Source organism: Calidris pugnax, unplaced genomic scaffold (assembly GCF_001431845.1).
Source record: "Calidris pugnax isolate Ruff unplaced genomic scaffold, ASM143184v1 scaffold45, whole genome shotgun sequence".
Lineage (NCBI taxonomy): Eukaryota > Metazoa > Chordata > Aves > Charadriiformes > Scolopacidae > Calidris > Calidris pugnax.
The window spans coordinates 2,939,966-2,956,215 of NW_015090764.1; the positions used below are offsets into that span (position 1 = coordinate 2,939,966).

The following is a 16,250-nucleotide window of genomic DNA, read 5'->3' on the forward strand; positions in this document are numbered from 1 at the left end:
CCCCCCCTCCCAGCCGTGTGCTGGGGCAGCTGGTATCTGGGCCCTGGTGCCAAAATGCAGAGGAGAACGGGGGTTACGGGGCTGGTGTGTGAAGGAGCCCCGGGACTCTGAGCAAACTTTAAAATCAGTTAAAGTCAGTGCTGGGGCTGGGGGGGGACAGCGAGGTACAGGCTGGTCCTGGCTCCCAGCTGAGCACTGGGCAGAGTCTCTAAATGAGTCTGTGGGCCGAGGAGAGTTAATTGGGCACCCAGCTGAGGCGAGGTTGTTTCATATGCATCATCCTGCCAGCTCCGAGCCTCTTCTCACCCTGCAGCGACGCCTCTCCCTTTCTGACGTTGCTGTTGTCAGTTTTGTTAATTTTTATTGATGTGCGTGTGGCTCATCTAATCACTGCAAATTCTTCTGAGCTTTTCCTACACCACCTTTCTCCGTCCCCTAACTCTAACCTCACCCTGATTTTTGGTGAAGACGTTTTCTGGGAATCTGAAACTGTCCGTGATGGGCCATGAACCAACCAGCTGTCTCCTCGCAGGTGCTGGGTGGGTTCCTGCAGCACTTCCCCTGTGTTCATGTGGCAGAGTGCCCCCTGAAAGGGTACACCCCCACCCCCGAATGATGGTGTGAACCCTGTTTACCTCAGTTAACATTTCCCCAGTGAAGTTGCTGGTCTGCATCCTCTGCTGGGACGTTCCCGTTGCACCGCGGGCGTGCGGGGCCATCGCAGCCTGGAGCCACGTCTCCAGACATGGCATCCCAGGCAGCACAAGTCCTTGTGTCAGCCACAGGTCCCCGCGGTGGCGTGGCCACTGCCTGGAGTGTCAGAGCCCCTCCTGAGTGCCGGAGAGGCTGCAGGCGAGTGGCCAGGGACGGTGGCAGGTCCCTGGTGCTGCTGTGGGCGCTGGCTCCCCTGTCCCCACTCGCCGTCTGCTGCCCGAGAGCCACCCCTGCCTGTTTGGGCCAGTGCAGGCCAGAGCTCGGGGGTCTGGGGGCTGCTTGGAGGGATGTCAGCGATGCCCTAGTGCAGACCCGAGGTGGCAGCCCTGCCTGGCAGGGGGAAGGCAAAGCCTCTGCCCCCCAGACTCCCGCCTGGAGCTGCCCTGGATCCAGATTCGAGTCCTTCACTGATTCAGTGATGGTTGGGGATTTGGGGGGGTTTTGTTAATTGTTTTTAGTTTTTTGTAGGGGTTTTTTTTGTGGTTTGTTTGTTTGTTTGTTTGTTTTCTCTGAATGGGTGTGTTGGAGCTGCTTCTTGCCTTAAAATACCTCAAACCCTGGTCCCACTCTGGCCAGGCTCAGGCTGGTACCCAGGTCAGGCGGTACAATCTGACCCCCCCTCTGCTGGGAGGAGGAGGTGGGCACGTGTGGAAGTGTTTCCAAGCCCTTTATTGCTTTACTGGCAGCGGGAGGCGATGAGCAGGAGCAGCATCTCCCCAGCCGTGCCGGCAGTCGGCAGGAGAGCTCTTGGCTTTGGCTGATGATCGTTCCCTTCTTCCAGTGTCAAACCTTCCCCCTTGTCCTACGGCTCCCTCCTCATCTCTCCTGGAGCCCCTTGAGGGACTGGAAGGGGTTCAAAGGTCTCCCTGGAGCCTTCTCTTCTCCAGGCTGAACCCCCCCAACTCCCTCAGCCCCCCCTTCCCAGCAGAGCCCCTGCTGCCCGAGCTCATTGGGACGGTGAGTGGGTGCTGCTGCTGGGCAGCGCTGCCCTTCTGCCCCTGGGCTTGGGGCGATGCTGGGGGTTACACCTGATGTCCATAGTCAGGACCAAAATGGATTTGGGGGTTTGTTTTGTTTAAGTGATGTTTTTTGGTATCTGTGACTGACATTAAGCCCAGGCAGGGTGTGTGCCAGGCCAGGTCATGTCTGCCCCCGTCCCTTGCCCTCTGTGGGGCTCGAGAGTGAAGGGAAAGGGCTGCTCCCTGTGAAGGAACACTGGGGTTTGGGGATTGCAGCAGTTCTGGGGCGATTTGCCAGGTCAGGGTCAGTGGCTTTAGGAGCTCAGTCAGCACAGCATCCCACTGACACCGTGTTCAAGTGCAGAACCACCCCCAAAAATCGCATCTATTTTCTAGAGGGGAAAAACAACCTGGGAGATGGGAGCCTTAATGGCATCCTATTTTCTTTATGGACAGAAATTACTTTCAACGGGCACAAGAGCTGCTCTTTTTGCTGAGGCACAGTACAGTTTTAAGAAGAGAAATTGAGAAGGGTCTGTAGAGCTTTGGTGAGGGCTGGTCGAGCAGAGGCACGGCTTGGTGGAGGCCAGTGCCCCCCCTTGTTCCCCATTGCCCCAGCAGTGAGGATGGGGCAGGAGCTGCCCTGGCGCTGGGGGCACTGACCCCCCATCTACAAAGAGAGGAGTGTTTGGAGCCCTGAGGCTGCTGCTGCTCCTTGGTACCCTCTGTGCCAGCCAGGATGGGCAGTGGTGCCACACCAGCCCTGGGCACACAGACACCAGGGGAGCAGGACGAGCAGGGGGGGTCAGTCTTTGCTCCTCAGCTCCTGGCAGAGCTGGGGCACCGAGGGTCCTCCATGAGCAGCGTCGCAGCATCCCACGGCTGCTCACAGTGCCCTGTGTTACAAAACACCCTCCCGTGGGTGGAATTGCTGTGGTCAGCAGGTGACAAAGGAGGACTTGCCGGAGATGGTGGCCAGAGGACGGGCGGCCGGGGAGCAGCAGGGGGTGCTTGCCCTGGGAGGTGAGCGGTGGCAGGGGCAGAGTCAGCCCTGCCTCAGCCAGCCCCAGGCTTGGCGGGGGATTTACAAAATCCAGCCAGTCCCAACGTCTCCCCCCTATCTCGGGCGAGCAGGCGGGAGCGCTTCCCTCTTCGTGGAAGGGCTGTTATCGCTCCGGCCGCCCCCGGAGACACCCAGCCCCACACAGCATCCCTGTGGCACGTCTCAATGCCTGCCTGGGCCCCAGGGAGCTTTCCCAGGAGGAGAAAGGTGCTCTCAGCTTTGAGGACTTGGGGTGTTTCAGCCATTTCATCTGGTAAGACTTATCTATATACGATTTCAGGGGGGTTTTGGCACTGATGCTCCTGCCCTGGGAGACTTCATTTGGTGTTCAGCTGGGCACTTTCTTCCCAGTGGCTTGCTGGAGGTATTTGGGTTTATCTGGGGGTTTATTACTGCAGAAAACCCAGGGATAGATGCAGGCAGAGCTGGGATCTGGCGATGCAAACGCCGCTTCCCGGCGACGTTGGAGGCGGCGCAGCGGCGCGTTCTGCTCGTGTGCTACCCAGTCCCATATGTTAAAATGTTGTTGTTGCTGTCAAAACAGCCTTCACATATTTAAAGCTAGATTATCCACAATTACATCTGCCCAGAGGACTTAGCAACCCCACGTGGGTCTATTTTTAGCTGTGTTTCAGAACTAATAAACTGTGCTGGTTTATATATCGTCCCTCCTGCCATATTTATAGCCCGTCAAAATAGGAGCTGTTTGCAGACAATCAAAAGGCGGCTGCTCAGAAGAATAACAGCCTTTTGAAAGCAAATATTGTCATGATGTGGGGAGGGGTCCTTAATGGCTGGAGCGACAGAGGCACCATCTGCCTGTGGGTATCCGGGTATCCGGGTGTGCAGAGTCTGTGGGAGCTGTGGGGCTCACCCGGGGCAGGGTCCCCGGCCACTGGCGGGTGCTGGAGGTTTGGGGGGGCTTTACCCTGCTCAGGGTGCCCACTGCCCCCCATGTGCCGCTGGGGTGGGTGCAATTTGGGGAGCGCGGATGGCCCCGGCTCTGCAGAGCCCAGAGCAGGGAGCACCGGTGCCGTGCCAACACCTGTGGCTTGTTCCTGATGATAATTGTGTTAATTACTGTACTGCTCCTGCTGGCTGTTGCTTTTCCTTATAGTTGGCAGTGTCCTGGCTTCCCAAGGGTGACCGGCACCGGTGAGCCCCGTGGTGCGGCGGGGACGGGCGGCTGCTGGCTCTGTGCCTGGTGGCCCCTCGCCATGGGGTGCTTTGGGGCTGGACGGTGCCAGCGGGGCCCGTGGTCCCTGTCCCCAACGTGTCTGGGAATGTCCCCCTCCACCTCAGGTGTTTTATTTCCAGGGGGCTCAGGATGCTGTTACCAGCCCCCGCGCTCGGTGAGCAAACAGCAGCATCAGCCCTGGCCCCGTGCAGTGTCTGAGAACCTCACCTCTCCCAAAGCCTGCTGTAAAAGCCCAGCTCCTTTCGGATTCCCCCCACAAGAGACATGGGGAGGCTTGATGGGTACTTGAATAGGTCAGAGCTGCTCTGTGAAGTCTCTGTGAAGACTCAAAGGTCACTCCGTTCAGACACTGTCCTGTCTCGCTCCTCTCAAATGTTAGCCAGGGACTGCGACAGCTTCCTCCTACAAGCAATTTGGTGTTAATCCTCTCCAATTTGGAAGGCAGAGCTCGATGTTCTCTTCCCTGGTGACATCGCTGGGTGACATGAGGGTGATAACCTGCCGTCCCAGGGTTATGGAAACCCAGCAGGGCAGAGTTTCCATCAGGTCTTTGTTGGTGCTCAAAAAACCCAGTGTGACCGTGTTGGCTGAGCGATTCACCCTTCACTTGCACCTTGAGCTGGAGGGCAGGGGGGTGGCTGAGGGGCAGGAGAATGAGAACCTGGTGGTAAGAAATACAGGATCAGACTAGGGGTCTTGTGTGTGTGTTGTACCCTCTGCTTCCCAAAGCCCCGCGTGCCTCATCCAGGGCTCTTGTTCCCGGCTGTTGATGAGGTTGCCTAGTGCGAGGTGATTTAATGAGGAAGATGGCTGTTTCCCAGCTAACAACTGCATCATTTTCTGTCTTTTTTTGATCTGGAGCAAGAGGCAGGGAAGAAGCCGTAGAGCAATAGAAACCCATTTCTGAATGTGATTGACTTCAACGCGTTCCCTATTGTATGGATGTGTCACCGAGATAATACCTGTGTTTTAGCTCCACAAATTATATGTCTTTTAGCGCTCTCACATCAAACACGGTGTCTGAGGGAGATGAGTAATCGAGACGGCGGCATCTCCTGGGGGAGCAGCCGAGGGCTGGGGGCTGCAGGGTCTGGCTCCATCACCCCGGGACGTGCTCCTGCAGGGGCCGATGGCCACCCCTCGCAGGTCACCCCCCGTGGGTGCAGGAAGGCAGGCGCTGGTCTGCCCCGAGGTTTGTGGAGGGAAGAAGTGTTTCTCTTTGCGTTTCGGGGTGCAGGTGCTGTTCCCACAGGGCAGGGGAGCTCACTGCAGCATGGATTCACCCAGGGGCAGCCACCATCCCTCCCTGTCACCCTACAATCCCTCCTGTCACCAAAATCGCTCCCTACAATCCCGATGATCCCTTCTGTCACCAAAACACCCCAGCATTGAGGAATATTGAGGCCCAGAGACAGCACAAGATTTTTCCAGGGTTCTGCAGCCCCCGTGGCAGTGCCAGGCTGCCATCTCCCCATCAGGCTGCCATCTCCCCATCAGGCTGCCATCTCCCCATCATGCCTTTAGATTAACTTGCCCCTCCTGATGCTCTCCTTGGGCCAGGGGGGCTGCTGCTGCGGTGGTGGGGTCTGGGCAGAGGGAGCGGCCGCGGTGGCACTGCCCTGTCCAGGGGGATTAGGGAGGCCCAGGCAGACTCTCCTCTTGGCTGGGGCTCCTCTTCTGCATAATGCGATTAGCGCTTCGCTGGAGCAACCCCTCCCGCTCCAGCTGAATATTCAGCAGCGCCAGGGGGACCTGCCTTTGCAGCCACCAGCTCCTCTGCTGGCTCTGCCTGGGTGAGGACCTGGTCCCAGAGGCAGGGAAGAAGCCGTAGAGCAATAGAAACCCATTTCTGAATGTGATTGACTTCAACGCGTTCCCTATTGTATGGATGTGTCACCGAGATAATACCTGTGTTTTAGCTCCACAAATTATATGTCTTTTAGCGCTCTCACATCAAACACGGTGTCTGAGGGAGATGAGTAATCGAGACGGCGGCATCTCCTGGGGGAGCAGCCGAGGGCTGGGGGCTGCAGGGTCTGGCTCCATCACCCCGGGACGTGCTCCTGCAGGGGCCGATGGCCACCCCTCGCAGGTCACCCCCCGTGGGTGCAGGAAGGCAGGCGCTGGTCTGCCCCGAGGTTTGTGGAGGGAAGAAGTGTTTCTCTTTGCGTTTCGGGGTGCAGGTGCTGTTCCCACAGGGCAGGGGAGCTCACTGCAGCATGGATTCACCCAGGGGCAGCCACCATCCCTCCCTGTCACCCTACAATCCCTCCTGTCACCAAAATCGCTCCCTACAATCCCGATGATCCCTTCTGTCACCAAAACACCCCAGCATTGAGGAATATTGAGGCCCAGAGACAGCACAAGATTTTTCCAGGGTTCTGCAGCCCCCGTGGCAGTGCCAGGCTGCTCGTCCTTGCAGGCTGCCATCTCCCCATCAGGCTGCCATCTCCCCATCATGCCTTTAGATTAACTTGCCCCTCCTGATGCTCTCCTTGGGCCAGGGGGGCTGCTGCTGCGGTGGTGGGGTCTGGGCAGAGGGAGCGGCCGCGGTGGCACTGCCCTGTCCAGGGGGATTAGGGAGGCCCAGGCAGACTCTCCTCTTGGCTGGGGCTCCTCTTCTGCATAATGCGATTAGCGCTTCGCTGGAGCAACCCCTCCCGCTCCAGCTGAATATTCAGCAGCGCCAGGGGGACCTGCCTTTGCAGCCACCAGCTCCTCTGCTGGCTCTGCCTGGGTGAGGACCTGGTCCCAGTGCGGTGCTGCTGTGCCCGGCCATGCCAGGGGCTGCTGCCGTGGTTGAGGCCCAAGTGAAGCAGAGCCCTGCCCTGGTGTCAGTTTTAATTGCAGCGCTCCCGTGCCACACAAACCTGGGTTTTTGGTTGTGCCGTGTGGGTGCTGCCTCCAACCCCATCAGAGGATGCTCTGGGATGGTTAAACTTTGGGCCTTATCCTGGGGTTCCCAGCTGGGCACTGGTGGCAACTGGTTGGAATAACAGCTCTGGGACTGGTCTTTGTTCTGCGTGAGGAGCTGGGGAAGGACCGAGGGCAGCTGGAGGGTGCTGGTGGCGCTGGGAGCATGGGGCGTGTGGCTGATGTTAGTTTGCTGTGCATCCTGAATCTGGCCTTATTAGTGATGTTAATGATAAATGATGGCATTTAGTTCACTGATTTGCTAGTAAAATTTAAAGGATCTGCTCATGCTGTAAAGACTTATTTCCTTTGCTGATTTGATCAAGTTTAATTGAATGCAGAAATCTCGGAGCTCATCTCTTCAGAAAGCATTCGTTCGTAGGGAAAAATACCCCAAATTAGCAAGAATACAATTTCCATGTAATTGTGGTGCTGTCACTGGCATGACTACCTTGTGCTGTGTTTAACCACCAGGAATGATTCGGTCTCTCCAGGGAACAAACCGGGCAGGGGCTGACGCCGCACCGAGCCCTGGGGCTCCCTGCGTGCCCAGGGCAGCAGTGTGACACAGGACAGTGACACACGCCTGCCATCTCCCCTTGGACCTGACTCACCCCCCGGCCCTCACCGACTCTCCTCACCTCAGGCTACGACTCACCACCCCCTGGCCCTCACCGACTCTCCTCACCTCAGGCTACCGTTCTCCTGTCCGTGGAAGGGCTTTGGTTTGTCCCTGGCTGCTGGCCCCACCACGTGCTGAGGAGCCGGGGCCGGCGCTGAAGGGTGGGCTCAGCACCAGGACCCCACTCCTCTTCTGAGCTCTCGGGATGCATGTGATGGGAAGGTGCTTTCTGAGAGCTCCTTATCAAAGCTGTGTCTCTCTGGGTGCTGCTGAAGGAGGAATGGTTCCAAAAATAAAGCCATGAGAACCTATAGATAGATGTATTGAGGCATGTCTGTAGATATCTGTAGATATGTAGACAGAGGGATATCTGTGTATCCTCTTGTATAACTCAGATCCCGCTGTCTCAGCCCCGTGGACTCTCAGAGAAGGTTTTATACCGAGCACAGACCAGGGGACTGAAGGTTCCCTCCTGACCCTGGTGTCTGCTCTGCCACAGCAGCCCTGCCTGAAGAGCTTTGCTCCCGTCTGCGTGGCCCGGCTCAGCCGGCAGGGTTTGCTTTGTGAGTCACCATTATCATTTTGATAACCTTCCTGGGCTGGAGGAGCCCTGATGGCCACGGGTCACCGCGGCTCCTCCGGGAGCTGCCTGGGACTGATGAGCCCCCGGGAAGGCGGAACGTGCACCTGGGGTGATGCTTCATCCTGAGAGGGGCTATTCTCGTTAGGTTTCGCTGCCTGGGTCCCCAGGGAGGGGGCTCTGGTGCATACCTGCCCCAGTGGGAGCTGGGGTTTGGGTGGGCTTTACCGGTGCCTGCCTTGGGGTGCCCATCCTGCCCACGCTGTGGGGAGCGGGGCCACCAGAGGAAATGAGTGGATAATTTGCAGCTCATCTAATTAAAAGGCTGTGATTTCGAAGGCTGGTCAGGGAAGATGAGAAGGATGTGGGCACTGAATGAACTGCTCACCGCTGTCTGGGGACGAGGCCCCGGTGCTGGTGTGTGCTGAGTGTGGGGGCGAAGGGACAGTGCCCGTGGGCCTGGGGGGCATGGCAGGAGGGGGGGCAGGTCGCTGGCACAGACGGGCCCCGCGCTCTGCGGTGCAAATCCCAGCAGCTCTGGCGCTTGAGCAAACAGCCATTCGCTTGACCTCCCGCCAGCCTGCTCAGTAGGCAAATATTTGCTGCCTCCTCCTCTCGGCCGCTCGGCGGAAGGAGAAGGGAAGGGAAGGGAAGGGGCGGTGGAAGGTTCATCGTGCCCATCGCACGGCGGGCAGGTCCCCTGGCCTGGCTGCACCCTCACCGGGTCGCCTGTCTGGGGCACAGAGAGCCCCGTTGTGACATCCACGTTCAGTCTTTTGTGCTCAGAGTTTAATTGCAGTGTGATAATACAAATTAATGTTTTAACACTGCGCTAACGCGGAGATCTCTTAGTTAGTACTCTGCTGCTGCTGTGTACAGCAGCCTCAAAGGGCTATGGTACCCCCCTGTGCAGAGGGTTCTGCTGGGTTTTGGGGCAAAACCCCTCCAGCCCACTCTGCTGGCCCTCAGACCCCTCGCCTCATCCCTGCTCTTCAGCAGTTCTCACTGTCTCAGTTTGAGTGCTATAAATGTCAGCCCCTTTCAGGTGTATTTTAAAGTCTGATTAACAGCACAAACACAGCAGCAGTGATGTGGTGCTCAGCATCACCCGTGTGCCCTGCAGTGATTAACCATTTCGTCGTGATGCTCTGGAGACCGTAGGACCCTGAGCAGGGAGGAGGTGGTGCCAGCTCCCTCAGCTGCTGCTCCTGGGCATCTGCTCTGCTCAGCCAAAGAGGCTGCGTGACTTGCTGGGACTGGGATCTGTTGGGATTTATTTGCTGTGGATTTTTATAATTTTTTTTTTAAGGTTTTTTTTTGTTGTGTGTTTTTTTTTTTTTTTTTTTAGCACGGGTGCCTGCTGTGAGGCACCGGGAGGTGCTCTCAGTGTTGCTGCTCGCTGGTCTCACCCTTTGGCTTGGGCAAACACAGCGAGGGGATGTCAGGAGACGCAGCGAAAGCCCTGCCCCACCTCTGGGGAAATGGTGGCTTGGGCAGAGGGTGCAGCCAAAGTGGGGTCTGGGGGCTGCTGAGCCCCCATTACTTTTAGGTCATCTTGTGTGATTGCTTTACGGACTGAAGTCTCTTCTCTGAGGTTCTGTAACCACAGGTTGGGTGTCCCCGTGTCCCCAGCCCTTCCACCAGGCCCTGCTGCCACTCACCAGCGGGGCCAGCTCCTCCTTCACGGGTGGCCGTACCTGGCCGAGCCGTGGCTGCCTTCTGCACCGAGGGGGTGCTCACTCATAATGAGTTTTCTTTCCTTCGCTGGGGCTTTGATTACTTTCCCTGCTCATTTCCTGGGAAGGCTGATAATTGCGCCGGGGAGAGGAAAGGCCGCAGCCCACGCTCAGCCCCACGTCGGGGAAAGGGGCGATGTTTGTGTGCGCTTGTGACGGGGACAGGCTCTGGATGGGGACAAGCTCGTTGTGTCGGCTCCCAGTCCAGCTGGGCAGATAAATTTGTTTCTGCACGTCACCCCTGTGCTGCTGTGCAGTGTCCACAGCCCTGGGGCACGGGGGCTGCCGGGGTTTGGGTGGTGGGGAAGCCTTGCCCTGTGGAGCTGGGTCTGCCCCATCCCTGGCACACACCGGTCCCACTCCCATCCCTCTGCGCTGACGCGGTGCTGGTGCCGTATCGCGCTCGTCTCGCGCCTTTCCAGAGATCAAACTTGCTGTGTTCTGTCCGTGCCTGCACGGAGGAGCTGCCTTCGTGCTTTATCGGTATTTCCTCTAGGTCTTTCGAGCTGAAGCCATGAAATAAATCTCTAATCACCTTACGTAGGGCTGGATGTCACATAACCTACAGCTCTATTTCTCGTGATACTTCTCTAAAACTGGATGTGCTCTTATCCTCTTCCTGCAGCACCGTTTGAAACACTGTAATCGCTTTCTCCCGAGTTTGCAAGCTCCCAAATCCTTTTCTTCCCATGCCAGGGGAATTGGAATGTGACTGCTCCTTTGCAGAGAATCGGTTACTATTTTTGTCTTTCACTCCGTGCTGCTTCGCCTCCTTTTGTTCCTCTCTGGCTTCTGGTCCCTGGTGAGGCTGTCCCTGGTCCCAGCTCTCCCACCTGGGCAGTGGGGGTGCCCCGTCCCCCTTGGGTGGGGGCAGCACCCACTGGGGTCTCCAAGCGATGCCAGGGGATGGTGGGGAAGGGACCTGGGGGTGCTGGGGAAGGGTCCCAGGAACGGTGAAGAAGGGTCCTGGGGACAGTGGGGAAGGGACCCAGGGGTGCTGGGGAAGGGTCCCTGGGCAGAGCTCTTGTTGCCCCATTGGCCACTGCGGCTCAGCCCCGGCGCTGCGGGGAGGCCGTGCCTCCAGCCTGGCGGTGGCAAATGCCTGGCATAGCTTGTGTATTTCTGGCTCTGTCCCTCGTGAGCAAGGGAACCAGAAATATCTCCTGCGAAGGGAGGTGCAGAGGGCGCCGGGGACTCATCCTGCGCCGTCTGCGGAGGCAGCGCTGCAGCTCTGGCCGGAGAAGCCCTGAGTCACGGGAGCCGCGCTGTGCCCATTGCTCAGGTGTGAGTGACTGGGAAACGGCCCCAGGAGTGACCTGGGAAGGGCGATGGGCTGCTCCGAGCCCACGGGTGATTTCATCTCACTGCAGCGTTAACACAAAAGCCAAAGTTATTCCATAAATATGTGGCTTCTTAATAATATTAAGTGTCATTTATTCACTGGAGATGCAGTAATATCGGGGATGAAGGCTTGATCTTGTCACAATCTGGTATTTTCAGATCCTTCTTTCTTAGCAGAGTGGCCAGAGGAAAATGCCAGGCTTTGCATAAATGAGCCAGCCACCCAGGTGATTTATTAATCACGGCGTGTAATTGTCCTAACCTGCCATGAGCTCTCTCCAGCCCCCGGGGACCTGGCTTCCTAGTTAGCTGCAAAACTGTTCTCTCTGAAGCAAAAACATCAGGGCATTTTTAAAGAGATATTTATTTCTTCATAAAACAGCGGCAGCTGCTTAACTGAGAGGTTATTTAGTCACTGCAGAGCTAATACTGAATTTTTAAAGGAGGGATGGAGATTGAGGAGCCCAGGAACACCAGCGGGGCAGGGAGGGATGGAGCTCCATGGTCCCTGGTCCAGGCTCCATCTCCTGGGCTGATCCCACTGAGCTGAGCTCGGCTGATGCTCCCTCCAGCTGAGCCTGAAAACCTCCATGGACGGGGAGCTGGGAGTCCCCCCAGGGACCTCTTCCAGGGCTGTTTTTCCTGATTCCCAGTCTGAGTCTCCCAGGCTGCAGCTTTTTCTGTCTTGGGAGATGTCCTGTGGTATGTCCATGAAGACACTGGCCAGAGGGCTTTTAGGGGTGCTGGCCCCCACGGGGTGTCCTGTCAATCCTCCAGGAAGGTGATGCTCTTTGATCCCATGGCAGAACATAAGAAATACAGGGCAGCTTCTTCAGGGACCCATCACAGCCACAGGCGATGTCCTGTGGAGCAGGAGGTCCCTGGTGCCCCTTCCAGCAGCTGAGCACCCCGGTCTCTGAGGAAAACCCACGGCCTCCGTGGAAGATGTTGCCATCACCAGGTGGGACCCTTGTGCTGGGACGGGGGAGGAAAGGGGGCTCTGGCCCTTCCCTCGCAGCCCCTTCTCTGTGAGGGACAGGAGGCAGCTCCGTGGCGTGGCTGAAACCTGGGGACCCAGTGCCCACCCTGCCAGCCCCCCCAGCCCCGCACGTTTATTGTCTTGCCCCCCCCTGTAAATTACAAACCGGCTGCACCAAAGCCCAGGAGGAACCGGTGACAGAGCGGGCTCCTTTGCTGTATTTGGGTGGAGAAGGAAATACGGCTGAGTGTGTCTGCTCAAAGTGATTCTCTATTTCCAAATATGAGAGAATTGAACATCTTTAAAAATCAATACAAAGCCACTTCAGCATAAAACAAGAGGAGATTAATGCTTAACTTGTCTGGAAAAGGGGAAGAGAGACGGTGGAAAGTGTCTCCAGAGAGAGAGACTCAATGAAATTCAAAGCTGCCTGTTTAATGCGAGAGGTAAAAGGTTTAAAATTAAAACCCCTCCCCCTCCATTAACTGGGAGCTAATGAGGTGCTGCAGAATCGCTATCACTTGGCGTGGAAATGGCTTCTCATTTCTTTTCTTTTCTTTTCTTTTTTTTTTTATTGTGCCTGAGAAATTTGTCAGACTGATGATTTCTGCTTGAAAAGAAGCAGCCAGGTTTTTTCTGCAAGAACAAAGAGATTTGTTGCTCCGACACAAACTTTAAGGGGCTCCCTGGTGCAGGTCGAGGGCTGTTCCCTGCCAGTGACGAGGGTAGCACTCGGGGTGCACAGAATTCTCTGCTTTTACCCACTCGCCTTCTCCCACCCCCACAGGCGGTTTGGCAGCATCCGATGTCAAACTGGGGAGGCAGAAACGTGTTTTGGGGTGTTTTGAGAATGGCTTGGGCTTTTGCTAGTGGGGGAGTGGGGACCTCGACACTCATCTGCAAGAACCTGATGGGACACCTTTTGCTGCTTCCCCCTTCCCAGGGACCCGTCGAGATCTGTTGAAATACGAAAATACTAATCTTGGACTTGAGTTTAGATCTTGTCTCTTTGAGGAGCTACGCGCTGCTGCGCGGGTCTGTGGGGATGGTGTGGTGATGGCTGAGCTGGGGCTGCTGGGGTGCTTTAACGTGGCAGGCTGACAAAGACAACACTGCACGTATTTTTATCTGACAGTAAGAACGCGTAAAGAGATTACAGTGATAATGGGTTTTTTTCATTGAATTTGAAGAATACATCCCAGTGGAGATTGTGCTGAAACATGCTGATAGGAAAGGCTGGGGCTAAGGCTGTGTGACCCCCCGGGAGCGTGGCGGGCAGGGGGTGGCAGGAGAAAGAGGAGGAGGAGGAGGAGGCTGCTTGGTGCCAGATGTGCTCTGGGCCCTCACGAGCTGTTTGCTCCTGAGCAAACACATTTATTCTGGACTTTGCCAGGAGAGCCCCAGGCGCCGTTAATAATTGACCACCCTAGCCAGGGGGTTGCCAGGCAGCTCCTGCCCCACGGGCTGTCGAGGATGTGGGGCTGGTGAAGCCTCCCTGGTGGGTGAGGAGCAGGGGGACATTCTCCCCATCTTTCCCCAGGAGCTGCTGGGGGGGTCCTGCTGGGGTGGGATGCTCACAATGGGTCCTGCAGCCCCTGCTTGCCCCCCAGCAGGCTGCCTCTTTGTAGCAGAGTCCCCCCAAAGCCCCAACCAGTTGGCTGTGACAACTTGCCCAACAGCCGCGCTGGGGGTCCCGCACCCCCCGGCCACCCGGGGGTTGTGCTCCCCCTGCTCCAAGGCCAGGCTGTCACAGCAGGGACAGGGAAATGCCATCATGGGATCAACCGGGCACCATGGTGGGATCATTGTGACTTCTCTGAGGGTGGCAGTTTTGGTCCTGGGCAGGGCTGGAGTTTCCCCTTCATGGTCACCATGCTCACAGTGCTGTAGCTGCTCCTGTCTCTGACTCCCCTGAACATTCAACTTGCAGAGGAGGAAGGTGAGATGGGAAGGGGGGGGCGGGGGGGGCAGAGAGACCCGTGTGTTTTATCACCATGGCAACAAGGGCTTCCAGGGAAAGGTGCTGAGGTGGTGAAGTAGATCATTTACAGTTTACTTAATAAAAAAAATAAAAAAATAAATATATATGTTTCCTGGAACAAGCTGTGTGCCAGCCCCCCCGGGGGAGGCTCGTGCTGCTCCCAGACCTGGCTCCGGCAGCTCTGCTGGGAGGGATGTCCATCCCTGGCACAAATGTCCATCCCTGGCACGAGCGCAGCGGGCGCCCGGCTTGGCCCAGCCCCGAGCCATCCTGCATGGGAAAGGTTTGCTAATGTCTGAAAAAGGGCAGCAGAAAATGTTTTTAAGACAGGAACAAATCCATCCCTCTGTTTGTATTTTAAAGGGGCTGTCATAGAACTTCACCCAATGTATGGGTGATGGCAAAGGCTGTTTTCATGGAAACCCCATCGTAGTCACCATCCCTGTGGGTATTTAAAAGGCGTGTAGATGTGGCACTTGGGGACGTGGTTTAGGGGGACTCAGCAGTTGGACTTGATGATCTTCACAGAATAGTTTGGGTTGGAAGGGACCTTTAAAGATTGTCCAACAACCCAAGATTGCAAGAGGTTTCCACCACCCACGTACTTCATGTTCCAGGACTTCCACAGAAATTGTTAAAACAGGCATTTAAAATCCCAGTCTATTCAGCCTTCATCGCCCCCCCTGAGCCTCCTCATGACCCGTCTGTGCTGGAGAGGGTCTAGAGAAGGGCCACCAAGGTGACCAAAGGACTGGGAAGTCTCCTGTATAAATAAATGCTGGGAGAACTGGGTTTGTTCAGCCTCAAGAAAAGAAGGCTCAGGGGAGACCTCACCACCACATCCCAGTACTTAAAGGGTGGCTACAAAGAAGATGGAGACTCCCTTTTTACAAGGAGTCACATGGAAACAACGTGGGGTAATGGGTACAAGTTACTCCTGGGGACATTCCAATTGGACACAAGAGAAAATGTTTTCCCAGTGAGAGCAATCAGTGACTCTATGAGTTGTGATTGTAGGATTCTACAGTAAAGATTCCACGATTCTGGGATTCTTTGGGTCCATGAATTGAGGATTCTGTGATTCTAGAATTCCAGGCTTTTGTGATTCTGTGACTTTATGAGTTGTGATTTTGGGATTCTAAGATACCGTGCTTCCCTAATTCAGCCATTCTTTGATTCCACGAGTCCATGAATGGAGGATTCTATGATCCAAAATTCCAGGCTTCTGTGACTCTCTGAGTTGTGATTTTAGGATTCAAAGGTAAAGATTCCATGATTCTGGGATTCTTTGATTCTGTGAGTCCATGAATGGAGGATTCTGTGATTCCACCATTCTGTGACTCTCTGAGTTGTGATTTTAGGATTTGAGGGTAAAGATTCCATGATTCTGGGATTCTTTGATTCTGTGAGTCCATGAATGGAGGATTCTGTGATTTTAGAATTCCAGGCTTCTGTGACTCTCTGAGTTGTGATTTTTAGGATTCGAAGGTAAAGATTCCATCATTCTGGGATTCTTTGAGTCCATGAATGGAGGATTATGTGATTCCAGAATTCCACGCTTCTGTGACTCTATGAGTTGTGATTGTAGGATTCGAAGGTAAAGATTCCATGATTTGGGGATTTTTTGAGTCCATGAACGGAGGATTCTGTGATTCCAGAATTCCAGGCTTCTGTGACTCTCTGAGTTGTGATTTTTAGGATTCGAAGGTAAAGATTCCATCATTCTGGGATTCTTTGAGTCCATGAATGCAGGAATCTGTGATTTCACCATTCTGTGACTCTATGAGTTGTGATTCTGGGATTCGAAGGTAAAGATTCCATCATTCTGGGATTTTTTGAGTCCATGAACGGAGGATTCTGTGACTCTAGAATTCCACGCTTCTGTGACTCTATGAGTTGTGATTTTAGGATTCAAAGGTAAAGATTCCATGATTGGGGGATTTTTTGAGTCCATGAACGGAGGATTCTGTGATTTCAGAATTCCATGCTTCTCTGAGTTGTGACTTTGGGATTCTAAGATACTGTGTTTCCCTAATTCAGCCATTCTTTGATTCCACGACTCCGTCAACGCAGGATTCTGCCATCCCATTATCCCAGGATTCTGCCATCCCATTATCCCAGGATTCTCTGATCCCATACTTCCACCACTCCAGGATCCTAAACC

At 55.5% G+C, this 16,250-nt stretch overlaps 1 protein-coding gene across 8 annotated transcripts in view; it reads left to right on the top strand.

Annotated features, from left to right (window-relative positions):
- RAP1GAP2 (RAP1 GTPase activating protein 2) overlaps positions 1–16,250 on the top strand; it is an 89,261-nt gene that overhangs the window by 38,779 nt on the left and 34,232 nt on the right. The window contains exon 1 of one of the 8 annotated variants that reach the window (XM_014963440.1): positions 2,942–2,989. The exons of the other annotated variants lie outside the window; for them this stretch is intronic. The gene's annotated coding sequence lies outside the window, so the exon portion shown is untranslated. Of the gene's footprint in view, positions 1–2,941; positions 2,990–16,250 lie in introns of those variants that run through there. 8 annotated transcript variants of the gene reach the window in all.